Consider the following 27,025-nt stretch of genomic DNA (forward strand, 5'->3'; position numbering starts at 1 on the left):
AAAGTAGCAGTCAAACACATACAACACTATACAAAAAACTCCAGTACAAACCAAACAAAAAAGTTGCTCCAGAGCTTCATGTGTTAACAAACAACCACACAGATTTGGATTCTATATCTGGTCTTCCCCTTTTTCATAAAGCTATTACAAAGCAACTTTAGATAGCAGAGCATGATTTTATATAGCATGATTTTAACCAGAAAAACAAAACAACAAACCCCTAGTGTTTACATTTATATCTTTGTATATATTTTTATACAATGAAGATGACCAACCTAGATGAGTATTTCTTATAAAAGCAGACAAATGTGAATACCCTTGGAAGGATGGAGAAAACGGCAGTCATTAAGCAGACAACTACCAAGATAGGGGGACTAAATGAATGCCAAAATGAGAATGGGAATTCCCCTTCCTTTTGTTTGTTTTTATTCCACTGCTGCTCAGCCTCCATCAAAATGACTTTGATGATGTTATTAAAAATCACAGGTTCTTACAGAGCAAGGGCTTAGAACATCTTAAGGCAGCTATTCCAGCTCCTGTAGCAAGGGCGAAATTAGTTTGTTGCAAAATAGTTACTCCTACAGCCAATAAAAGTGACTGTGGGGTAGATGAAACAAACGCAGTTCTGGAAAAGCTTTCAAGCAATTCATGTTTAATTTAGGAATTTGGACAGTAAGTTTGACATTTGATTAAATCTAAATTTCCAAATTAATCTAAAGAGCACTAAATTAATAACAGCATTATATCTTGCTGGTGACATAACTCTCAGTGCCTCCCTGGGTGATGTTAGGCACCAGCAGTTGATCAGCAGTCCTGACAAAGCTCAGTCAACTCTCCCCAGACTGATTAAATGCAGGTGTTTTTTACATCTTGTTTTCAGAGTCTGCACAAACCTAGCGTGCATCACAGCTGAGACCCATTTCACTACTATTCTGCAGCTCTTTCTGAATAAGCTCACTGATCACTCCAGAAGCAAACGTGTTTGTCTGCCTTCAGTTTATGTCTCCCTATACCCTGTCCCAGCTGAATTTTACATTTTCTCATATGCAGCTATTCGAAAATGTATGCAAGTGCTCACACGACCAACATCTAGCAGCAGATGTCCCGTGTCAAATGATACAGTGTTGAAGCCAGAGCTGGGGAAGCCAACAGACAGGTGTTCCTACTCCTCTGCGCTGCCAAGTCTGCCCCATTAAGGCAAAGAGGCTGAAGGCCATCAGTGTAACAGTCCAAACTTAATCTCCAAATGTGTCTCCATTCTAAATACCTCTCACCAGCTGGTTACTACTTATCCCCTGATGGTGTCTGGGCACATCCCCTCCAAAAAAGCAATCAGCCTCTTCCAATGTGGTGTGAAAGGCCATGTCTGTTCCTTCTTCAATGTACGAGTACACAAGAACATGATCCACCTCCAGTAAGTTCACAGAGTGCCAAAAAGAATTGCTCAACAACTCATTTTTCCATGCTGCGCTGGGAAAAGCCCTACCACAATCAAAGCTGACATTTTCCTTTCGTCACCAGGAAATCTTTCCAGTGAGGCAGAAGCAGCATTACTGCCCTCCTCATCTGCCCCTGCAATTGCCAAAAGACATCAGACCAAATTCTTCACTACTGGAAGCCAGGTGCAGCTCCAGGGATTCGGTAGTATGTAACCCAAAGTAGGGCTTTTCATGGTCTTACCACTGCTTCTGGAAATGTGTTCTCTGCCTTGCACCCAAAGGATGGGTTAGGAATAGATAAGCCATGTTTTATCAGCAGAGATAAAGGCTTCTTCAAAAATGCAAAGGGATTTTATTTACAGTTGGACTCTATCAGACCTAAATAATTCTATGATTCTGTTTTTTAAGGGAAGTTACAGGTTTAACTGTGCTTTTGTAACTCCCCTGCTGGAGTCTCTGCCTCTGTGTGGAAAAATATCTGGGCACGGGCTTACTTTAAAAATCAGCATTTGAGTTTGTTGCCTATTTCAGGGAGGGACTTTCCCAAAAACATGCAGGGCTGAGTTAGGGAACAGCCACTGCCAGCACAGGAATGTGACCCAGGAGTGTAAGCACCAAACCTAGGTCACATACACAACTTGTGTTACTGGCACTCAAACACACGCTTTACCTGTTTTTTTCCTACTTATCCAAGCATCCAGGCTAACCTTGAGTGCTAAAAAGTATGAGGTGGTGCTCTGCGTCAAAGTAGAAGCAACTCTTAGATTTTTAGAGGTGTTGCTAAGATATCTGTAATTTATTAAGAGGGGGAAAAAGGTGAGCTAATTTATTTTCATTATATCTGTTTACTTTTTGCACCTTACCCACTCCACACAATACTTTCTCTCATCTACCAAAAGAATGCTACTTAGTTTCCAGCCTATCAGAGGTATGCTTGAATTTTGTTTAGAAATCACAAAGGAGGACGATTGTATTTTTATCATAGTGTATCAGGACGCAAGAAACCTAAGCTCAATCCCTACTCTGACAGAAACTTTCTTTTTGACATTTGGCAAAATGCTTTACTTCTCCACACTTCTGAAAAGAGCATTACTGTTCTGTTATCCCACATGAATAGTGATACCCCATCTGAAAAAGAGAGATAACATTTCCTTTTTGCTACCCATCGTCTTACCTGCTTATTTTGCAGTCTCTGCAAGGATTGGGACTTTTCCCCACTATGGGTTTATACAGCATCTATGATACAGTGGGCCTCTGGTGCAGCTCAAAACCTCTAGACAGTACTGGAAGACTAACATTAGTGCAACTATGACCACTGAGAAGCACAGATTACTGGGGGAAGGTAATCTGTGAAAGCTCCAAAATCAAGTCCTGCAGTCCTTGTACTAACAAAACTCTTCCTGCTATCAAGACGTCAGGATATAGCCATAAACAAGGAAGGTATTATTTTAACAACCAAGCTGGTAATACCTTTTCAGTACCAAATGTAGAACTGGAGCCCAGACCAGCAACACATTTGTGAGAATAAAGAGATCTAAAACCCTACCTGACTGACAAATTCAGATTTTTCATTATTCAAACCAGAGAACTTCATATGAAGGCAACTGCAAAGGAGAAAGCTTAATTTATCCTACATTAAGATTCAAATTGTTCAGAGCTAGACTATCACTGATTTAACTCCACTCTACAAGATATCATGGCCTATGATTTAATTGGCCAATTAGTTATCCCTGATGAGAAATTAGTGAGAATGCTCTGCCTCATACAAGAAGCAGTGGTTGTGGTAAGGGATAAAATGTGCAAGTCTGAATCACAGCATTTTATCAATCATTTCCAAAGCTGACAGCTCTAATGGGTTTGGAATGATGAATATACTGACATTTTGTTCTTTGTCACAAACTAATAGAAAGCCCTATTAAAGTTATGTAATTTTTTTGTCCAGCACAAACAAATGATGATCTGTATTCATACGTGCTCCAGGAGGAATAAGCCATATTCTTAAACTAGTTATTTGTTTTTCCTGACTAATATTTCATACACAAAGTGGGGAAATTTATTTTTGTAGATGTCCAACTATACCCTCTGTTTTTTTCCACAATGTGCTCAGGGAAATCGGATCTCCCTTAGACTTAGAAGTCAAGCCATGGACAAGATACTGCCATTTGCAATACACAACAAGCTCCTGGTCGGTCATCACTGCCTGGGTGTGTGGCACCTGGGGACAAGTTTATTGATGTCTGAATGAAAAACCCCAAGGATGACCGGCAAACAGAGAAAACAGAGATCTGGCAAGGAAGAAAAGCGTATTTCAGTTCTGATGCCATTTTCTGTCAATCCTATCCCCCACCCAAGGCACAGTTCAGACAGAGATTATTACGCAAATACTTTTGTTGTGCTGAAAGTCCTTATATGGGACCACTGTGCAGGATTAGGCTGGGTGAAGCCCACATTTGCTTGTGCATGGCGAGAAAAGCAGGTAACAAGAACACCACCACAAAGAACACAGGAGCACACGTGTCCACAGACAACAGTCATGTGCCTTAGCGCACTCCTTGAAGCAGCATGTTCAGCCAGCATGTGCTGATATTCTTTTGTGGCAAAATGTATCATTTGCTCCAAACCTTTCTGTTCCCTTTTCTGTGTCTGTTCAATTTACCTCCTTAACAGGGATAAAGACATTTCCATCTTTTATATTGCACATTACAATGGCTGAGCATTTCAGTCTCCGCTAGGAGTTCATTGCTTATAGAGCTTCATGTTAAGCGCCCGAACTGACTAGCATGTGCAGAACAAGATGAGGCCTCTGCTCTTCATGCTGTAGAAAGTAAGCAGGGGACAGCAGATTCCCAATATCCAGGCAATGCCAGCTAGCATAAGATTTATGTTAACTTTTGCTCCTTCCTTTTTCCATTGCCTTCTGATGGTGATGGGCCATCTCATTTGCGGTGCCTGAACAGGAAAGCATTATGCTTTCTAAATCGAAAGGGAAGTATCTGCAAGGACAAGCTTATCACTGAAGGGAAATATACCACACCTTGGAACTGAGTGCTCACAATAACTTCCGTCAGTTCCTGGGAGAGCAAAGGAGGAGAACTGGGGCTGTGATTTCTTTATTTCTCAGTTGGTATAGCTGCATGCATTAGCATTAAAGGCAACGAAGTGGGAGCCCTTAACATTCTGGGGATCCACAACTTAAGCTTAGATGTCATCAGTGCTTAGCTCCACACCCTGTAGTGCATGATATTTAGGATCTTGGTTGAAAGAGATGATAGCATTGAAAATGATTATGCGCAATAGATATTCCAAGGAAAACCACTAAAGAAGGAAAGCTTCACAGTGAAGGAGCCCAAGAGACCTGAGGTCCTCTAGACAGATATGCAAAAATGTCAAGTGAAATGAGGCTTTCAACTAGGCATCTTTGGCTTGCTCAGTTCATGGAGAGAGAATGCCTGAAAACACTTACCAGGCATTAGGTTAGCAGTGACCCTTGTGTGTCTACAGCTGGCCAGCTGCCTCACCACCTGTCAGCACATGCTCTTCTTCACTTTGTAAGAGAAGTCCCCAGAGCCTAAGAACGAACACTTTAGCAATGGCATTCAAGGCCTCTCAAGTTTGCTTAGGTAAATTGCTATAGCTCTGCTGCACTGGCATCCAGGAAAGAACTTTAAGCCACATGGGTTCAGATGAACTTGGGTTGTAGCCATTTTAATTCTTTAAATGAGGGAGTCAGATTTGAAGTCCACTGTGTTCAGCAGAGGATCTCCACGGGCCTTGGAGCAGGCTCTTAATCACAAAACACATCTTGAAACACAAAAGAATAAGTGAGAAGTGTTGTGCTTATGGGATTTCCACATTATCAAACTATTAAGGTGAAGTAGTGTCTAGGGAGGAGGCACCTGAAAATTGCATACTACCAGTGCTTTTAAAAATTTCTACTACTACTGTGCAGGGTATGAAACTTATTATACTAGATAATATTCCTGCATATAAATGAAAGCAGAAAGAAACCATCGAGAGGAATCAATGAGCTGAATGGAAGTTTTTTTCTTCCTTCTTAATCATGTCCCAATTTGATATTTTCTGAAAGTTATTCTTGTCTTTTTCTATTATCAAGTGCCTGAAATTCTCTTTGGTGTAGGACAGCTGCATCCTACCGAAGTTGACAAGCCCTAGAAAACGGTATCTGACAACCAAACTCTAGAATGAATCTGTAATGGCTACTTTCAGGGTAAAAGGAATCAGTGCAGCAAGGTATGACACCTTGCTCAGCTGCTGCTTTCTGACACTTCAACGGCTGCTTGCAAGGTGACTTAGCCTGTAGGCATGCCAGAGAGGACTCCAATCTTGTCACATCTCATAAACAAAGCAGGACTGGAATTGGTCAGTATTTGAATGGAAAGCTAAATTTTGTGGGAGACAGGGATTCAATAGATGGCAGTCTCACCTCAGAGTCAGGACTGAGCAGACAAACGAGTGTGTTACCAAGGGCTGGAGGTGCCATTTTTAGAGGAGGTGCAAAAATCAGGTACCAGGCTGAAAAAACCCTAAGGTACTTTTGGAAGATCATGACCAGCTGTTAATTTCTCACTGAGAAACAACATTCTGCCAGTCTGTAGACATCCTCTCTCAGTTTCAAAGTGATACTCTGATGAAACTATGACAGGCTCTTTCAAGTCTCCTATCTCCCACTCCAGAGATTGCTCAGCTTAGTGAAAAGTGATTTATTTTCTGTGTGTATAAGACCAGAGTTTCACTGTACAAGCCACTGAATACAGCATCAGATGGGCAGCAGATGTCACAAGAGTGACACTGAACTACGGATTTTTTTAACTTTTAGCATTGAATCATTCTCACAACACACTGCTAAGAGATGATTGAGCTGTGACTTTGACCATGTAATCAGAAGGGAGAGAGGTAGAAGAATTTCACTTACATCCCTGTAAGATTTATCCTGTTCTTGGGTCTGTGTAAAAGAGTGCAGGTCTCCTGAACAGGTGGGAGATAAAAAGCTTCACCTTCTGCTATATCATGCAAACTAGCTAGCAGAGTTCAACCAGCGTGAGTCATGAGTCATCTGGACCAACAGCAATGCTACATATTCAATCTTTAATGTCAGAAGCAAAGTCACATCAAGGAACACATCTCTCTAATTGTCCTGTCTTCACCAGCCAGACACAATGCATCATATCAAGGATTGAAGCTACCTGCCCTTGTGGGCAATACACTACTTTCAATCACCTTGTCCTAAACACGAACTGATGTCAAGCTGCTGTCCAACAGCACCTACACAAACAGCTGGATGATTTCCCCATACCAAACTCCAAGCGATTTTAATAGTTCTGGATAAAGGTATTCTGATGTGTTTACCAGTGTCTGGGATGTCTGTTCCCCCCTTTTTCTTGTCAGAGTGCTGTAGGGACTTAATCCCTGCAGCTCCAACTCAGAGTTTGGAAAAACTACAAGCTAGAAGGGCCTTTTGTTTTGCCAGCATTCAACACATAAAACACGTACCCCTTTCTTCCTGGGCCTATCATACAATGTCAACCTCATCTCACACTATTTTTTTCCCTCTCTGATACAAGCAAAAAAAATAGCGTCGATGTACATGTGTCAATATGTTCATAAATACAATTGTGAACAAGATGCTTCTAGAGCGACTGAGGAAAAGTGTGCATGGGTATGTGACTTTACCTCTATCTGCACGTGTATATGTGCTCACATATATGCACAGTATTTTTACTTTTTAAGTTTTGTACACGTAGTAGTTCAGTTTTGTTCCCATATTTTTTCTGAACACAGAGAGGTAATACTCCACACTGCTTTTTAGGCACAAAATATTTTGCCTTGTTTGCAGAAAACAAAGTAACTTTTAAACAGTAAAAGAGAAAAGGAAACAAAGCATTGCACAATGATCAATGGGGACAATCTGAAAAGGGGTAGACAAACATACTGAAAAGGAGCCCTACCCCAGGAAAGCAAATTACTATTTCAAGCCTTTGAAGAATTTCATTACCTATTCCATCACAGGTTTGATTTACTGTACCAAGCAATCAACTAGTCTTTGGCACATGGTGCAGAGAGATCTGCACTCAATGAAGAAAAAGGCTAAAGACGACATTTATTGAAGTCAACTCCTGCTCTTTTGTTAGCAATGTATGACTTTCTCAGTGTATCAGTGACACAGAACTCAGAAAACCTGAAAAAAAAATACACAATGGGGCTACCAAAAGTACGAGTAAATGGTACTGGTTAAATGAACAGCATATGACTGGGATGAGGAAAGTCAAAAAATACAGAAAACAGCATTCTTGTTCACTTGTGTGGCTACACGCAAATCATTTGGGCATATTATGCTGTCAGGACACAGAAGCCCAGTCATTCAAAAGTATGTTCCAATGCACATTAGGAACTTTTGGGTCCCAGCCTCCTCTCTGGCACTGATGCTGTGTTGTTTTTGACAAGCTACTTTATCTTTTCACTGAAGTTTAACTAGCTGTAAATAGAGAGAATATTACTTACCTACCTTAGGGGCAGGTTAGGATTCTTAACTACATAATAGACCTTAAGTGTTGTCATCCCAAAACCCCTTTAACTGAAAAAAAACATGACGTACATTTCAAGGAGTTTCAGCCATTTGTATCGATTCATTTCTTGCAAAGATGGAACACATTTAACCCAACAGAGGAAGGAAAGACATGGAAAGAAACACAGAGTTCTAGATCATTATATTTTAATGTAATAAAGAGATGTAAGTACTACAGAGTTGGCATGGATTGCAAGAAAGGGCCACTGCTAATGGTACCAATACAGCTTTGAGACCTGAAATATCTATGACTGTACATACAATCAAGTACAATGAGTATTCATAATGAGAGCAAAAAAATCTTTAGGTTTTCTCATAAAAAATGAAAGCTGATGTTCTGTGCCATTTCATGTTTCTCAGTTGTGAATGAACTGCTTTTTGTTCACTCCTGCTTTTGGCTAGCAATGGAGGTTCAGCAATATTCCCTTCCCATTTTCACCATAAGCCAAGCCTGGTGACCTAGCTGCCTCATAACAAAAATCTTGACTGAACAAAGAAACCATTTCTCATCCACTTCACATAATGCAGCACAAATGAAAGCCCGGGAAATATTTTATTCCTCCATACTGCTTTTCACAATGTAGCTTTTCAGAAGCATTTCATTTGTCCTCTATGCATTTCTACACAGTAACTTTGTTATCAGCCAGCCCTGGAAGGGCAGGAACTCACTGCTGTCAAAATGTAAGGACACACTTCAAACTGCTTAATGCTCTTGGCAACCTGCAAACTCAACTGCAGCACGGAGAAGTCCATCTCTGGATAAGCACACCTATACTGCAGGGCTCACTGGGGAAGTGGTACACAAAAGCAAGACCTGCTCTCAGGCATGTCTCTCTCAAGTGGGCAAATTCCCGGGAACTAGATGCTGTATTGTTGTTACAAATACTGTAAATTTAAAGGTGTATTCCATAATTAAGAGTTGCAACTTAAAACAACTGCTTGTTCTTAAATTAAAAGACAATGGCAAATTTGTTTGCAAAAGGTGCACAAAATGTTCAGTGGAAATTAGTTTGAAAGAATCTTGATGAGTTTCTACACACGACAAAAACAACAGTGTAATTCAAAGAAACTCTATTGCTGTTATTCCTGTCTTATTTATACAGTCTTATTTCCAGCAGAAATCAGGAACTACTTCTGAAAGCCATCGTGTTGAGTACACGTCTTTCCCCAATACAGATTTTTTTGCGTTTACTCCAGCTTTTTAGTATACATTCGAACTATGGTATCTAGTTCAGTCCAGCTTGATCTACTCTTGACTCTGTTTTTGTCCTTTCTTTTTATTTAAATCAATACCTACATTATTTATCAAAATGTTTTCATAGTCCTACTACAAAGAAGTAGCATCATATTAATCACAAGAGGTGCTCACCTCAGTATAACATTACACACAATCCCCTCTACAGTCTACCTATTTTGAGAAAGTCTATCTTACAAGCCAGCAAAAAGGGCTTACAAGCAGATTAAAGGATAAAACTGCTAACTGTGCTAAAATGCATGGTCGATACACCGTTAACCACAAATCCGTAACTGTTTTGCTGATAAAACATTGCCTAAGATCCAATTTGTTCACATTCTTCATTACATGATCAGCAAAACAAGAAAAAATTCTGCTGTTTCCAAAAGAGCTGTGCTGACCTGCAGTTGTATCTTTATAATTGATTTTCAAATTCCTCTGTTGAGTTTTAAAGTGATTAAAGGAAACCAGCATGGAATTACCCCTTTACGTTCACTTTCCCTTCACCACACCTAATTATGGCAAGTGTTTTGACTTACAGTGTAGGTCTTACAGTTTAAGTGATAAATACCTCCTTCTGCCTGGAACTGGGTGCTGAAACTCCTGCACAACAGCAAAATCACCATGCTGGAATGCTACTTTGCCCAGAGAAGTTGCAGAATCTCCACCTTTTGGAGGTTTGCAAGACTCAGCAAAGCAAAACCACAGTTAACCTTTGGCAGTAGCCCCTTTTGAGCTGGACGCTAGACCACGTGACCTTCAGAGACCTCTTCTAAACACAATTTATATGATCCTATGACTTTGTACTTGGTTGGTGATTAATATGTAAAAGGCAATTCTCCTGGAACAGCTATTTCTGGAGCGCTTCTCGCTCAGTGGAGAGTCTTTAGTGACAATTTGAAGTGGAAGATTTTACTTCATGAGGATGTGTTTGGAATCCTCTGCCATCTATCATCCTCAGAAGTATACTATCTTGTAACATTACAAGAATGTATGCAAAAGGAAGAGATGTTGAAGACACTACTTTCCCCATGCTGACCAGGGCTAAGAAAAAGATCTTCAGTGAGCAGAGTAAGACACAGCCACATGGACGATTAACAGAGATCTGTAGCAATTGCAAAGTCCCCTCCTCATCACAAGCTCTTTCTCTAATTGAATGAAGACATAGGATAACTTGCAAAAATCCTTCAGGTGCTCTGAGTTCCTCATATATGCAAGGTACGGAGTCTAATGTTATAGAAAACATTCACTCACGTACTTGGAAAAAAATAGTCTGTATTATGCACAAAAATGCTTAAAAGTTTTTGCCCCACCTATTTCCATCTTTATTTTTTTTCCTTCAAAATATGATCCTATCATATACAAGGCTAGCCTTGTATAGTAAACTGTTTCTTTAAAAGGGAATTAAGAAAAGCCAGAGCTCACAAGTACTCTTCATTCAGAGCAAAGAGGAATATAAAATAAACCAATTAAACACTAGAATTTTAATATGCATATACTAAAAAATTACAAGTATCTCAAATGCATTGAAACCAAAGTAAAACAATAGATCATTCTACATTCTGGTATCTCCTTAAAAAAATAAAAAAAAAAATCTAGCCTATTAGTAGTTTTTAGTCTAGCCTTACAGTTTATAAACAAAGATTCACTTAAGGAAACAGTCTACAAATATTTTTACATGTGATCACCTCAATCTCCAGACAAAAGTAAGCATTTAACATCTAAATATAAATTTATGCATGAAACTCACCTCAATTTCATAGAAATTGTTTGAGAAAGCATCCATATTATAGCAGCTAGCCCCATCCATTTAAACTTGGTCTATGTTAACCATTTCACACATCACTTAAGCAAAAGTAACTAAAATGATTAAAAAGCTTAACTTGTAACTAGAATTGAGTACGCAAATTTTATTGTTGAAGTTATGCACAATGCTGGAAGCATAAATCACACTTACAGCAGACAGACACTTTGATTTCTCTCTGGAGTACAATCTACTTGGAAAGTCATTGCTGGAAGGTAACTTTTGTGCCAAGGTAGTTTGATATCTAAATAACAGATTTAAAAGCCTTCTTAGTTGATGGCTGACCATAAAAGCATTTGGTCTGTTTGCTAAAATAGTTCAAAAAAGATCAATCATTCATGTAGGAGAGCTCTCATGAGCAATCTGGTGGGTTTTTTGCCCCACAAATCATATCTGATGCTTAAGTGTTCTTCACCTGAAGAAATGAGAAGAAAAGCATTTTATTTTCCAGTATATACATTAATCCAATTATTAGAATAACTCACCTTGAGAACTTTTAATCTGGGTTAGATTAACTCCTTGTTATAAACATACATACATAACTGTGTAGCCTAGTGATCTGCAGTCTTTCTTCATTTGCAGACACACCTCCTGCCCCACCCCACCCCTCCCCAGGTATTTTCTAATGGAGGTGAGACTGAGTCTCAAACAAATTTAAGCCTCCTGACAGTAAACTTACTTGACTTTGACTGTTGTAGAATATTTATAAGTATCCCAGTGGTACCCAGAGATCTGCAGACTGTCAGCTCCATGACCACTGTGCTGCCACCACAAGTCTGCTCATACTGGCATGGGCATGTTCTTCAGTGGGAAACCTTCAACTAGTAACTGAACTCTGTTTTCCTTGTAGATAAAATTACACAAGCCTCACAGATCGAGAGGATAACACTGTCTCATATCTTTTATTTAGGGTTGTTTTTTTGGTTTTTTTTTTTTCAAATTAAAGAAAGCCAACTTTGACCAAAATTATCTGTCTTACAATACCTTACTTTTAAGCTTTTTAATACGTAGATCATAAAAAGAATACATAATAGTCATTACAGATTTTATAGAAAACATTCACTCATGTACTTGGAAAAAAATAGTCTGTATTATGCACAAAAATGCTAAAAAGTTTTTGCCCCACCTATTTCCATCTTTACTTTTTTTTCCTTCAAAATACGATCCTATCATTACATCCTGGTGAGGCATCTCACCTGGTCATGGATCTGAAATCAAAACTAGTCAAAGGCTAATACATAGTTTCCCAACTGAAGACTCTTCTTCCAGCACTCACTCCCCAAGAACCAGGAGCACCGAATTACATGAAAAGTGAGAAGAATTACACTGCCTTCACTGTTCCTGGCCAGTGGTATTAAAACAGACGCCTTCTTTGCATTTCAAACCTGCATTCAGAGCATGAATGCTATAAACCAGCTGGGCACTTTGCTAAGTCAGCTCAAAAAAGGAAGACTGCTTCAGAAGAAATTTCAGATTCCTGCCAAGAACCACTTTAATTTTTTATTTTTTAAAAAAAGCAAACCCTACAACACAAAACAAACCACCACAGTCTAGAAGAACAAAAAAGACAAAGTTTAATGGGCCTGAACATAGATTACATTCTTCCTTCAGTGACATTCATGAAAAATCAAGTCATGTCTAGTTTTAATAGAAATGAAAATATAGTCTCAGTCCATGAGGCTACCAATGAAAAAATCAAGTTTTCACAAGTATGTTCAAAAAGTACCTAGGTAAGTGTCCATGCATTGGTTACCAGAACAAAACCCTCTTTTACATACACAAACAATAGCTTGGCTGTGCATCCTGAGGGCTGTGCTATCTGCTTGTAGGCACAGCAATCCAACATACTTACGCAAATTTGAGTTTGTTTTATTGTAGCAGTGAGCAAACTTTTGCCAGAAAGCCTGTAGTGTTTGTGTCAGCTAGATACTAGGAGGTGCTCCCAGACACTGCAGGATGAGTATGTTCCGTCCCATTGTTTGACAGAGGGCTCTAACTACAAATGCCTCTTTAAAGTCTTGCTTTATTTTAGAAGTTGCATTGGGTACAACCAGATATAGTCAATTCTGTTCATGTATCATGCTGGTATATAGCCCTATGAGAACTCATGCCTTCCATAGCTTGCTGTTTTCACAAACTATTCCATAAACTTACATCTTTGTAAGGTGTTTCATTAAAAATTATGACAAAGTCAGAATTGCCTCTGACTCTGCACAAACTTGATTTTTATCCTGTTATTCATTCATGCAGAATTTCTGAGCTCATCCAGTCCTTACCACTTATTATTTATTCCATGTCTCACATAGCAGAGATGAGAACTCTGGTGTCAGTCCAGCCCTTCAAACTCACAACCTTGTATAAACGAGGCAGAGTGCTAGAAGGGAACCTGTTAAAAACTTTACTGTAAGGACCAGAAACAGGCTATTAATCATCAAAAAAATCTCCTTAATATTGCACAGAAGTAGTAGGGCCAGTTTTGGTGGCAGACTTAAGACGCTACTTTGTAGTCATTTAACCTTAAAACTGTCCTGTGAATTGTGTATTGAATTGAGTCTAGAATCTTGCCACAAAAAACCTCCATACCTTCAAAAATTCATTTAGTTTGTTCAAAATTATTAAAAACGCACAGGAGGAAAACTACTGAACAGAAGAGCGAAGTCCTGAAGTGCAATACCTACTTCTAAAAATTTTCTTAACAGAACATGCTTTTCAACTACAGCCAGTGTTCTACCCAATTTATTCTAATATATTGACTTTTAAGGCCACAGCTGTCATCCTCTGGACTTCATTCCCAGCTGTCCCTTCTTTTTCTTGTAATCAATGCAACTAAAGCTACTGCAATATTTACTTCTGCCAACTTAGTTCACACAAGTCTATTTGCCTTTTTTTTTTTTTTGTAAAAGTATTTTATTTCTATCTTGGCTTCAAAGTTGAATCAAAACTTTTCGGCTGTATCTCTCATAACTACTTACTGTATATTAAATAAAAAGCAACTAGGCATGAATAACAGAAGTAAGGCTAATTGAAAAGTCTGCTTTTCCCAAGCATGTAATGACCCTGTTGCAATGGCAGGGGATTTGGTAGCTTTGCAAAGCATTTTTGATATTTTCAACAGGCAGAAAACATCTCAACTCCCTAGGCACTCCACTTCCAGCATGCCACCGCTTAAAGGAAAGTATATCCATCTACGCAAACAAAAAACTGGCTGAAGTCAATGCATTAGAGATAACTCATTTTTGTTCCCCCACTCTGTAAAAGGGCAACTGTCTAAAAACATTGTTTACTTTCTCTACAGGTGCCTCTTTGCTTCTCCTTCCTTCTTAGACCCCCAAAACACGGCACTAAATTCAAAGCATCAGAACAAGCCCACCGCAGCCAGAATGCAGTTCTAAGTGCGCATGCATAAACAAAGCTGTCATAAATGTCACCCCACCAGGAGTCCTGGACTTGACTAAATTATTGTAATGAGTTCAGTATCAATCAAATATGCTCCCCTTGTCAGAAACAAAGCCTGGTTTTTTGACTTTTAAAAATAGCTATTAATGTCAATCATGATTTGAAGTCAATCGCACCAGGAGGGCTGTGGTTGGATCTTGAAAATTTTAAGTATGGCATGACAGATGGTAATAGGAAGCCTTTGTTACTCATGCAGCAGCAACAACAACTACTCTGCTGCCAGAATATACAAGGAGAAACACAAGCAGGGCTTTAGGTCAACATTTCCTACTGAGATGAAACACACATAGCAATGAAGGGCTTTTTATTGTACAGGAACACGTGAGCCTCTAATTCTGGAACTTCCATGAAAGCGAGACCTGCATTTCACATACACGGGTTAAAAACCTGCATAATTTTTAAAAAGATACCTTTTTTTATATGATAAGAGATGTATATAATACATCTGCAAAACAGTCCTGCAAGGGAACACCTCATGCTAAAAGCATGTCTGTCTACATGAGCAACCAGCACTAGATGCAGCTATGTAAAAATGTCTATGTAAAAATCAGTGCATCAAAATAACATCAGCCCTGTTATCAAAATGTCTTAAGCCTTACTCCTAGAAAAAGTGGGTGCAGAAGTATATGAGGTATGCCGCAAAATATCTATTTTGTGTGTATGTGATTTTCCTCCACAGCATTTTCCTGGGCTGACAATTAGGCTTCCTGTATTGCTTTGCACTTTGCCTTTGATGCCTTCTGCATCATCACTCTGCATTTGAAAAGCCACACAGCCATTTACACTCTGGTTTGATGCAGGTTCTCTCTCTTTGGGCTCCTATGCCCAAGGAGCAACAAGCCAAGCAAAGAACTCTTCCCTTACATCTAGCCTTATACTTTTTGTACCAAGTGGGTAGCTATATTGAATGTGAAGGGCCAAGACTATAAAGTTTCCAGTCTTTAGACACAAACCAACACCTCATTTGGAATGGGTTATCACAAAGATGGCCAAGCATTACACTGAACAATGTGCTCTTTAAAGCATAAACATGACTTGCAAGCATGTTAAAGAAAAGAAACACATGCCTAAAATCACTCTAGCTGCATTATGAAAATATTGAACAGATTTTTGGCACAGGACAACAGCCTGAATTCCTGATTCATCACATACTGCTGTATGTCTATAAAGAAAATAGAGGGTAGGGGCAATGACTCCTTTCGAGGGGACACACAGAAAACACAGGATCTTGTCACTGAACTGGGGTCTACTGATGAAACCACCAAAAGTGACCAAGAACCTGCAACTCTTTCTTTGCTGCAAGCTGGCATATTGCTCCTGAGAACAGTATGGCTGTCAGGCAGCAATGCAAAGGAAAGTGGCAAACATCACTGCATTAGTCCTTACAACACAAACGTCTTGCAATATACAAGTAGCATTTCTTCTAGCCCCCCCTATCTTAGATGATGCATTCTTAGGAGAATGACAAGGTAATTCACCATCAAGCTGTTGCCTCCTCATCACCACCTCTCTTCATGTGACAATCATTGCTGTCATGAATGTTCCACTAAAATTGATGCTTGGTTCCTGTCCCTGATACCCAACTCACAGTCTTGCAGCTCCAGAAAAGCTCCAAAGAGGAAAAGAAATCATTTGACAGATCTTGTCACTAAGCTGCTAGCCACTAAGGTGTTCCCTTTTTTACACCTCCTGGTAAGATAATTTTCATTGTCCATACTTTTGGTATTTGGTTTACATTTTGCGCATCAGTCTATGTACCGTGGCATGTAAAGTTCATAGCTATATAAAAAACAACCTACAAAGCAGTCTCTGCAGAACTCCACATATAGCAAAATCAGCCTGTTCAGGTCTCAAGGCTTAGCTCCCCCAAATTCACAAAGATTTGCAACGTATGCCAAACTAACACCACACAGCTTAGAATTCCCCAACAGCACATCAAAACTTGTTCCTCTTCTTCACACAGATGCAATCGAGAGGCACGTCTACCACTCATCCCTGAGTGAGACATATAAAGGACTTCCAACAGATTTTTTGCAGTCTCTGAAACTCTGTCCTAGCTCTCAGTGAGGTTTTCTGCCTTGATCTTACAGATCTTGAGTAGAGCACAGCACAAGGTTATAATTCAAGGCAGGCACTGCTCAGTTGTCTAAGCCTTCCAATTAGTGTCCATCATGTGTTCTCATCCTCAAAAGCTGTGCTACAACACTGCAGCTGCTTAGGTGGTAAATAAACAATTCTTTGTCATCCAAGTGTCCAGGATAATGCTCTCTAGTCATGGGTAAAAACAGGTAAGCAGAGCTTCCCGGAATAAGAGGTGGAACACAGAGATCATTAAAGCAAGAAAAGGTCGGTAAACAACTTGCCTTTCCTCAGACAAAACAGGTGAGAACACTTATTCTACTTTCCATCTCTGTTTTTTAATCTTCAGCTTTCCAAGTGAACCCACACCAAGCTTACACTGAAGTCGGCAAGGGAGAACATAATCCTATTTATGAACTGCAGACCCCATGGGGGAGGACAAGCAATGGGACAGAGTGTGCAGTCAACGTGACTGGGTAATTCCTTGCAGCTGAGGGCCTCAGAAGCCTCAATATTATCTGCCTCACTTTGATGTCATCTGTTATGATAGGCTTTGATTTCAATTAGGGCTACTCTGTTTTCTTCTTTATGTCCTTTTTTTACTGTTTGAAGAGCATACAGACAAAGAAAACAAGAAAGATACGATTCTTTGTCGGGAATTTTTGGACACTGAACAGCCATGGTCAGAGAGGACTAGCTCATATCTAAAATGCATTTGAAAACTGTAGGCATCCCGATCAACTGCACAAGACCTGCCCTGTGGATTAAATATACCAAAGTGCAGTATGTTCAATATCACTAGAAATGAGCAGAACTGCTGCGCTTGTCCAGGCCATGACTCACATGCAGTAAGGCCTAGGTACCCATTGAGAGGCATGCTACTTCTTACTGGCTGACATGAAGCAAATGCACGGAAGATTGATCCCTCATTGTTTATGTTTTGCTTGTAAAAGTTGAGGAAGAGACGTTGAAAAAACATTACCTACTTTGAAAGGGAAGAATTCAGTCAGTTGTTTTTTCCTAGAGAAACTGCTCGCCTATCTAGCTAGAAAGATTATCTAGCCTGCTCCGTTTCTCCAAATAACTGCCCATCCCAAGATGCAATGCACCTTCAACTGACATCCCTAAACAAATTCAGTCTTATATAATTTTTCCTCAAAATCTACTATCTAATGCACATTTTGAATAACTGGGACATTTCTAATGCAGAGTAATAAGTAGTCCAGCATTCAGAGCAAGCTTTCCTCAGGCACCAACCTCAATCCAAACAATTTATTGTGGTTTTCATTTTAAGCCACTTCTAGATCTCTCCATTTCCACCAGCCTGCAAATAAGCTACTTTTTTTTTCCCACCCCCCAAGGGGGCACTATTCACACAGTATTTCCAACTTTGCTAGAACTAGGACATAAAAGGTGCCAAAATAATCCAAAAAGTCCCATCCTATTGACTGCTGCCAATTTGGATTCTCTGAACTTAACCATACTGGAAATGGCTATTTAACCATAAGCTTAGTATATTTCCTCTGAAAAAACAAGGCAAAGGCCCAGATTTTTCAAGTGATTTGTCTTCAGTTTATTACCAAAGCTGAGATCATTCCTAAATCCTACAAAACAGCCTCTATGGTCTTTAGTGCAAGCTGGCTTAGTTCTTCTTGCTATGTAAGCACTTGGATTTGACATTTCTTTCCAATAAAGTGTTCTGTGCCACATGCTCTTGTGTGAAAGGAGCTATAAGAAATGTTATCATTTCATCTTACAGTTTTAGCCTACTACTTTTATTATTTTTTTTTTAAATGCCCAAATAGGTGAAATTCCTGGATCAATTTACTGTGAAAAGCTACTTCGGATGTGGAGTAGGAAAAGAGGGGGAAGGGTGGGTGATGTCAGTTTGATAATACAGTTGCTGGAAGAAAACACATTTTATATGGGTAGCAAGGGTCATCAATAAAAACAGTGGACATCATAAAACACTGTTACAATATAAATGTGGCAACTATTCTGAGATAGGGCTGTTGGGTTTTTAACTGCACCATGAAATACGACATTTCCTAGTGGTTTACGCCAGTTAACAGGGGCAGGGCCATATTCAATGTGTGTCTATTTCTCTGCTTACAATAAAAACATTTCAGGTCTCCTTCATTATTTAAATTTTACAATTGAGTTGTTCACAGCTTCAGTCAGGTTTAAGATTAGCAGCTGGGCTATGACTGTCATAGTCAGATATTCCACTTCTCCTTGGAAAAATGCTGTGTGAGGACATGGCTGAATTACAGTCAGCTTTCAGTTGCTCTTCGAACAGATTCATCTTGCTGGATGCTTGGTAAGTGAATAAATACAAGAGATGTGGGGGGAAAAGGAAAAAAATTGTCTATTAGAAATTTAACGTATAGCCTAGGCAGCAATAGCAGCTTGACAGGTCAGGCAGATGTACAGTTGGTACCCCCAAAAATGGACAGAAATCACTATCTCCGTCTTCCTGACTCAGATCCACTGACACAGTTACAATTAGGTAATTATTAGGAAACTGTCCAGGATCTTCTAACCTTGATGGAAGTTGTATTGTGCTGTTATTAGCAAGCAACCCAAGGATGTGAAGTGTGTTTTTCCATGGGTTAAGGATGATGCCAATTTTACCAGATATTACTCAAATCAGTTCAGCCGTGTTCTCAGTGGCAAAACTCTGAAAGAGACCAGAGCTATTCCTTCACAGAAAGTACTTTGACATCAAAACAGAAATTTAAAAATGGAGCCAGGACTTTTACCATATTTCTACAACAAAAGTATTAAAAAAAAAAATATTTCATCTTAAGAACCACAAAATATAGCTATTAAGTTCAAAGAAAGCAAAAAAGTGAAATTTTATATGCTTGGACACACAAAAAAAAACCCCAACCACAACACAGTGAAATGATGCTCACTGTACAGAAAAAAAGTACCATTACAGGAAAAAGTCTGTCGTAAAAAGATAAAATAATAACCCAATATATAGACAATAGCTAAAGAAGTTTGGTAATGTTATTTCAAAAAGCATTCATTCCACTGGATTGCTTTAAAAAGTGATTCTTTCACTGACATCCTGTTTCCTAAACAGTATTTTTCCCCCCGTACCTTAATAATCCTAGAAAAGCCCACTATCCAATTACTTCCCTGGGTAAGAGAACACTGTGCTGTGGCTCAGAGCTATGAACCAGACAGACTGGCCAGCCAGTTTTTGCCAGACAGAGCCTAGAACAGGCAAGTTCTGCCTGCATTTTCCTCCATGGAGGAAATAAATTCATTCTTTCCATTCTAACCAGTTATGGAGGCTGTTCTAGTATTCCCTCCTGCAGTTAACTTTTGGGAGGAAGAAAAAACATGGAATACGATGAATAGTTTATTGTGCTGAAGCATGGCAGAGTAATCAGTGTAGATCGACAATCACTAGCTTCAGTTAAGCTGCATGGCTTGTGTAAATTAAGCCTTTAAATAGCCCTGAACACACAGCATATGTCTAACACATCCCGACCAGCCATTGCATGGCCACTGAACATAGAGCTCCAGCTGCTGTTCCTATGACATTGAAGTTGTCAAAGGCATGCCAAACAGGCACTCAGGGAATTAGCCAGCACTTTTGGAGACAGCATTAACCGCTCAGTGTGTGGATTTCACGAGTCTAGAAAGTACAGAGGAATCTGACAAACAAATCCAAACAATTCAGGTTATGTGAGTCCCAGACCACCACAAGACAGTGACAGGTCAATCTGCTTAGTTGAAGTACTTTCTGGTATCAGAAAAGCACTGCACACACTAGAAGAAAAAAAAAAAGTATCATCAGCAAACTCTCCATTTGCTCTCCATCCCCACAGCATGTGAAACAGAGCAGAATGAGCCCTTGGGACACAAGGGCGGTCTTCCTGTACCACAAATAACACCATGAGAAACTATATCCAGCAGCAATGTCACCCACATGAGGGTCTGTCTCACCTCCCTCTGATACCCAGAATAAGGCTGTTACCTTTTGTGCCAGAGACTATTGGTCCCCTTGAAGACTTGAGCCTGCAAGGTGAAGGTAATTATAAGCTTTACATGTTCATCTTTCCCCCAAACAACCTGAATGAACCACATGGTTCCGCTGCTTGGGCCCTGAATTAAGGGCCTGAACAAATCACGAGCTCTGTCCTGGGCTTGCCTGCCAGAAGAATGCATGCAGTTACCTCCTCTGCAGAGCATTAACATCTGCTTTAGCAGCAAACCACGATTCCAATGAATGCTAAAACCCACCAGGTTTATGTAATGCTGGACAAGATGCTTCTCCTTTCATGTTTTAGTCTACAAGATTAAGCCTAGATAACAGGAGAAAAATATTTGAAATTATGACTGCTATGGGATATTATTAACTAGTTTTTTAACATCTTTATTAAGGAAGTTGTAAAGATCTCAGGGAAGCAATGTCTAGAATCCTACGCTTGAGCATTTAATCTTTCTCACTAACAGGATGTTACTACCGTTTAGACTGTGACTATTCAAAGACAAGCAGCCAAGCATATGTGAAGGGGGTCTGCTTGACCACTGTGTACCTTACAAAATTATTTGTACAACTTGAACTCAGTAGAGTTATCTTAGCATGAAACTGGCATAACACAGTGTCTAATCAGTCTTATTATCCTAAATTCTCAACTGTTTCCTGGTAAGCTGCATTTATGTCTTAGCTGATTATCCACTTAAACTATCAAGTACCAATTACAAAATGCAGTAACATTAACGTCACAGATGCTTGGATTCAGAGAGAAGAAACCCCAGATCATTTTTGGGATAACAAGTTGCACTACAGAGGCAGCAGACCTCAGTATGAAATGTCTGTCTCTGTGGTTTAAAATAAATTCATTCTTGTGTACAAATTACTCATTCCTAAATAAGACTCTAATTAGTTAGAAATAAACCATGGTATAAGTTTGCTCACAGCGCTACTGCAAACAGGCATTAGGATCACATTCATATAATGGCATTGGCAAGTGCAATTCCTTGTGCAGTCAACAGGAAAGTGCATCTTTTAAGCGTTGTTTTATGGCTGGTTCTCATGGAATAAAGCCGCAAGAATCTTGTTTTCCTTGTACAGAGAGGTCTGAAAAATTTAAGCAGTTTTGTTGAAGACTGCTTGCAACCTGCCCCTGTCCACTTTGCCAACTGAGCTCCCCAGGCTCAAACAAACTGCAGACATTCAAAAGAAAAACTTGTTCAAAGCATTCTCTTAGCTCCTGAAGGCATGGTAAAGTCAACCCAAAACACCATAGTGGCACTGTCAAGATCAACATGTCTCACTGTGCTTCCTCACTGCCTGTGTCTGACCTGACCTTACATTATCGTTGTAACATCAGCTTTCCAACTTTCCAGACCCTTCGGAGAAGGCCAACCTGTTGCACCCTGGGCACTGGAAATTAATCAATGGTGCTAAATCGTTCAAACGGTTACTGGCTAACTTTTGACAATGCTTAGGCACACTTTGGGAGTTAGCAACATGCAGATAGAACCCCAAGCAAGCAGTTTACAGGTGGCTACCTTCCGGAAGCTAAAAGAGTTTACTTATATAAGGACAAGCTACATGTAGCTTGCTGTGCTCAGGGCATGCCAGCCACATTTATTTTATTAATACTGATGCAGCCACACTGGCTAGGTAAGATAAACAGTTCCCAGCTGCAGCGTCACAGCACGCAGGGACATGGTTTAAGCAATGGACTTGTAAGTCCTGGGTTAACGGTTGGACTTGATGATCTCAAAGGTCTTTTCCAATCTAAATGATTTTCTGATTCTATGATTATCCCTTGCAGCATGGCCTAATGGCATAGGATAAGTTGTGGCTCCATCCTGAACATCCAAGAAGAAACATGAATCAAAGCAGTTGAGATGTTTGTATGTCTTGATCTAGAAACCTGGGTCTTTTAGCTCAGTGTGGACAAGCCAAAGGTTCATCCCCAGTAGGCAGCAGCTCACCATGGGCCACTCATCAGAAAGAATGCTCTGTCTGGGAAGACTGGTGTTTTGTCCACTTTCAAGCTCTCACCAACTTTGCCTTAGGTCCCCCAGTTGTCTTCCTTCCCCTGCATATTGCTTTGAAAACATTATTTATCTTTCTTTGAGAAATACTGCTCCCTTGTATCTTCATGGCTTCTTAGCTCTCCCTTCATGCCATCTGTTGCCTCTTGCCTGCCTCCCTGCTGACACATAGGCTTCTCTCAATTGTGCAGCAAAAATGCATTAAGGGAATTATTTTCCTTCTTGCTTTCTACTCCATCTGAACAACACTGTCACAAGGACAGCTGAAACTGAGGAAAGAGAAGGAAAAAAATAAAAGAAAAAATATGCAGAAGATACAAAGCAAGGGGAATGAAGCCTATAGTGCTGTGGAAAAGCAGGCTGGTGTTATTTCTGGTAGATCACTGTAACTTGAATAGTTTTTAAGACAGTGTCATTAAATGGTTTAAAAATTGAGTGCTGTGCAAATGTAATTGGTAGGAGTAGTAGGAGAAGCAAGTGTTCAGAGAAGAGCTGCTATAATCTAAAAAGTGCCATCCTGAAACTGATCAGCCATCCATCTACCCGGTATTCTGTCTTCAATGAAAAGCATGTCTGAAAAAGCCATTTATTTCCCCTCAGGACCTAATCCTTGGCTACTGAAAAATCTTCCATTTTAAAATGCCAGTGGCTTAACAGTGAGTAAATATCTAGGGCTTTAGAAGAGAGAAAGAATGAATTTTGACTGCAGTGACAGGGTAAGAGTACAAAAAAATAACACACACCCCCCCCCCCCAAAAAAAAACAACTTTTCTCCCCATACTTCCCCCTCCCTCCAGTGCTCTTCTAATGCACTAAGATGAATATCACACCCATGTTTGCTGCCAAGCCAAAACAATACATAGTAAATGTCTAAAAAGACTTGAGGAATTACTTAGCAGATCCCAGCAGGTTTCTTCCAGTCCTTTCCATAGGGCAGTAATGATGTGCTCTGTAATTGCACTAGGCTGAGGTGCTTGTCTGCATTCATTTCTACATCTGCACCTATCTACATACAACTTTTCATTCACAGTTCCCAAAGTTTTACAAATAACCTGTAGAACCCTTTATTAAACCAGCTAACACAACCTTCTTGCAGACACACATACTGAAAAGCAAAGGTACTTTGTCTCAGAGAGCAAACAAATCAGCTGGGAAGTTGGGAACTCTGACTCCACCTCCTCCCCTTGCTCAATTTGCCAAGCCACATGCACATGCCTCAGTCCTATTTATTTCACCTTCCCTTCTCCCTTCCATTCTTCTTGTTTCATAAGCAAAGTGCTTTTGTCAGCACAATTCCTTAACGATAAGACCAAATGGGAACGAACATCTAACACTTCTTTTCAAAACTACACATAAACCGTTTGCCTTTCTTATTTTTCTTTTTTTAATCGTGCAGAGATAGTTATCTGGCCAGAATTCAGAAGGCTGGGCAAGCAGCTTCAGTTCCACAGGGACAGGAAGAACAAAATTCAGTGGATGGATCTGCTAATCAAGGGATAAATGCTGGATTGTACGTACTTCAGTAATCACTTCCATCAGCTGAGTTAAGTGACAATAGATGCTCCAGAGGCTCAAGCTTTATACTTCAGTATGCTTTGCCCTATTAAATAAGCAAAGAGAGTACAAAAACTTTCCACTTGGAGAAGGAGCTCACTTGAAGCACTTTCCCACTGACAATTATTTCTGGAAGAGATTAAGTGTAATTTGGGGAAAAGTAAAGGAAACATCATAAAAGTAATCTTTTAAATATAATTAAAGTTTTAGTTGAGGAATTAAGTGTGGTGGACAGCGGAAGAGAGGAGGAAGGAAAAGTTTTAGCTGGATTAAGAAGAATTTAAATGACTAGGCTGGACTGCCTGGTTTTTTCCAAGTAGATTAAGAGTTATAAAAAGGAAAAGGACTCATACTACATGAGATCAGCCTCTCCCTCCAGATTACAAGGAGTTTAGTAATTATAGTTATGGAACACTGCCACTTCCCTAACTAAGGGACTGAAACAACAACTTCTCACGTCTGACAACCTACTCACCACTGAATTTTCCCTGGAGACTGGAATGCAAAACCCCATGTTTAGTGCTGAGCCCTAAAAACAATCACTTAATAAACCACCTGAAAAGACTCTGTTAATCTATAAAAGGGGTAAGCAGTGAGGGCTCGAGTTAGGAAGTCTTGCTGACTTGAGGAAGCAGTAGTCTTCCAGCAAAGTGCAGCTTTTCCCTTTATAAACTCTGTTAGTTAAAATAACCTGTAGCGTACTTACCCACTTGACTGGTTGTGCTCTCCTTGGCAAAGAGACAGTCACATGACTACATAGCTAACATTGAAGAAGCAATGTCTCTACCTGTTCAGACTCTTGTAAGTCAAGGGGTCATATGCCTTCTCTTCCAATTTCACCATCTAGCCATTAAGGCTTATACACTGTTCCATTACTACATGAAATACATAAAATTCATCTTGATCAATTTGGCAAATGTCATTCTACATTGATGAACTACTTACTGCAACAAAGAATAACCCTCTTACTAAAACTCATGTAAGAGCCTGAATCTTACCTAGAGAGAAAGAATAAATTACGGGCAATCTGTCTTTCAAGTCACCAGAAAGTGTATTAGGCAAAACAATGGAAAATATGACACCAGGAACAATTCATTGCTGTGCCAAAGCAGGATTAAGTTATCTATCATCTTTTTAATCATCTGCCATTGGATTATATGAATTCAAAGACAGTATAAATACACTGTAATTATTACTTAAAAAAACACCTGAAACTACTGGTATTTCATTTAAAAGATCAGAACAGATAAATTATTTTGAAACTAGATTCTGATACTCCTGTTTACACCAAGTAGTACATTGGCCAAAACTGACCAACTGTAACAGCTGTGGGAGAACATCTGAGAGGACATTGACTTAAGTGAGCAGCTGTGAAATTGCATGGTCCTGAACCAAGAATAAGTACCAGAAAGTTGTCTAGTTTTTAAGGTAATTTATTATCTTATTAGACTTTTCTGGCACTCTGCAGTTAGATGTTACATTTCAAATTATATCTTCACTGAATAAAGGGGAATAAAAACATCAATAGTTGAATTCTTCCTTGATATGAAGATAAAGGATTAGAAAGAAAAGCTAGGGACAGGACTAAACAGTATTTGCCATTCATCCTGATGTACAACACTCTTGTACTGCAAAATAACAGAAGAAATTTGTCAAAAATTGGGCAAAACAATTTTAAAGTATGCTAAATAACGCTGTATAGTACAGAAAGTAATAAAAAAAAATAATCTCCATGAGAAGAATTACAACTATAGACACTGTACAAAAACATTGTAATTAAAACTATGATCATTAATAGCCCAGGGCCAAAATCTCTCACATTGACTCATGAGTAAATAGGAGAGGGAGTATCTCCATGTTTATTCTGTTCCAAAACAGAAACAAAAAAGCTGCTTTACCTCAGTGAATGACACCTTCTGGAGAAGGCCATTTAACAACAATGTTATCCATGCTACAGGGTACCACTGCTTTGGAGCCAAGAAACCAGTATCACATCTAACACAAGACCCGCTTACTTCAGCAATCTCTAGGGTCACTGCAGGACTATACAGTTTCTAATTAACCCTACTTTCTTGCTGTCAAATCTTTGTCATACTCCTGTAATCAGTCCTGTCCAAATCATTGAAAACAACTGCACAAATACACCAAACAACTTCAACTATTAAGTCAACAGAAAGATTACTGTTAATTTCAGTAAGTGATCCTCCATGCTTTTTCAAAAATATTCACGATGTAATCTATTTTCTGCAGTCAAGACATATGCATAAATTACTGAAGATTGCCTTGTACTAAGTAGGGACCAGATTATCCTTCCAGCAGAAAGTGCTGCATAAATGGGAGAAAATTACCCTAGGGATTCCCTTGAGGTGGTACCTCCACACCAATTAAAAAAACAATCCAACAATTAAAAAAAAATAGACTATCACAGTTCAGAATACAGAAGCAGACAAAGGAAATAAATTCAGTCGTGGGACACATCCCATCCCAGAAACCAGCGGACATCTGTGAAAGACCCTGTATGAGTTCCAGCCCTTACACACAGCAGTATGGTATCAACTAATTTTTCTGTTACTGAACAGTATTTGTGGCCAGTATGTTATTTTGGATAATGCTGTTGCAGCAAAGCAGTGAGCAGCTGGCTATTTAACAATAGGAACTGGGCAACCCCTCTTGAAATAAGAAACTAAACTTTCATTAGCCACTTTTCTCATCACATTGTGTATGCCGTGAGGGAGATCCGAACAGAACCCACCTCTGCAGCTAGTTACCGTATTTAGAAAGGGTCTACAGTGCCAGAATGCAAAGTGGTGGATTACTCCTGACCTTACATGATTACCCAGCTGTCA

General features: G+C 39.5%; 1 protein-coding gene across 3 annotated transcripts in view; it reads right to left on the bottom strand.

The window, feature by feature from the left end:
• TMEM108 (transmembrane protein 108) overlaps positions 1 to 27,025 on the bottom strand; it is a 167,346-nt gene that overhangs the window by 121,736 nt on the left and 18,585 nt on the right. The gene's annotated exons all lie outside the window — the stretch shown is intronic.

Source organism: Falco rusticolus, chromosome 4, assembly GCF_015220075.1.
Source record: "Falco rusticolus isolate bFalRus1 chromosome 4, bFalRus1.pri, whole genome shotgun sequence".
NCBI classification, from domain to species: domain Eukaryota; kingdom Metazoa; phylum Chordata; class Aves; order Falconiformes; family Falconidae; genus Falco; species Falco rusticolus.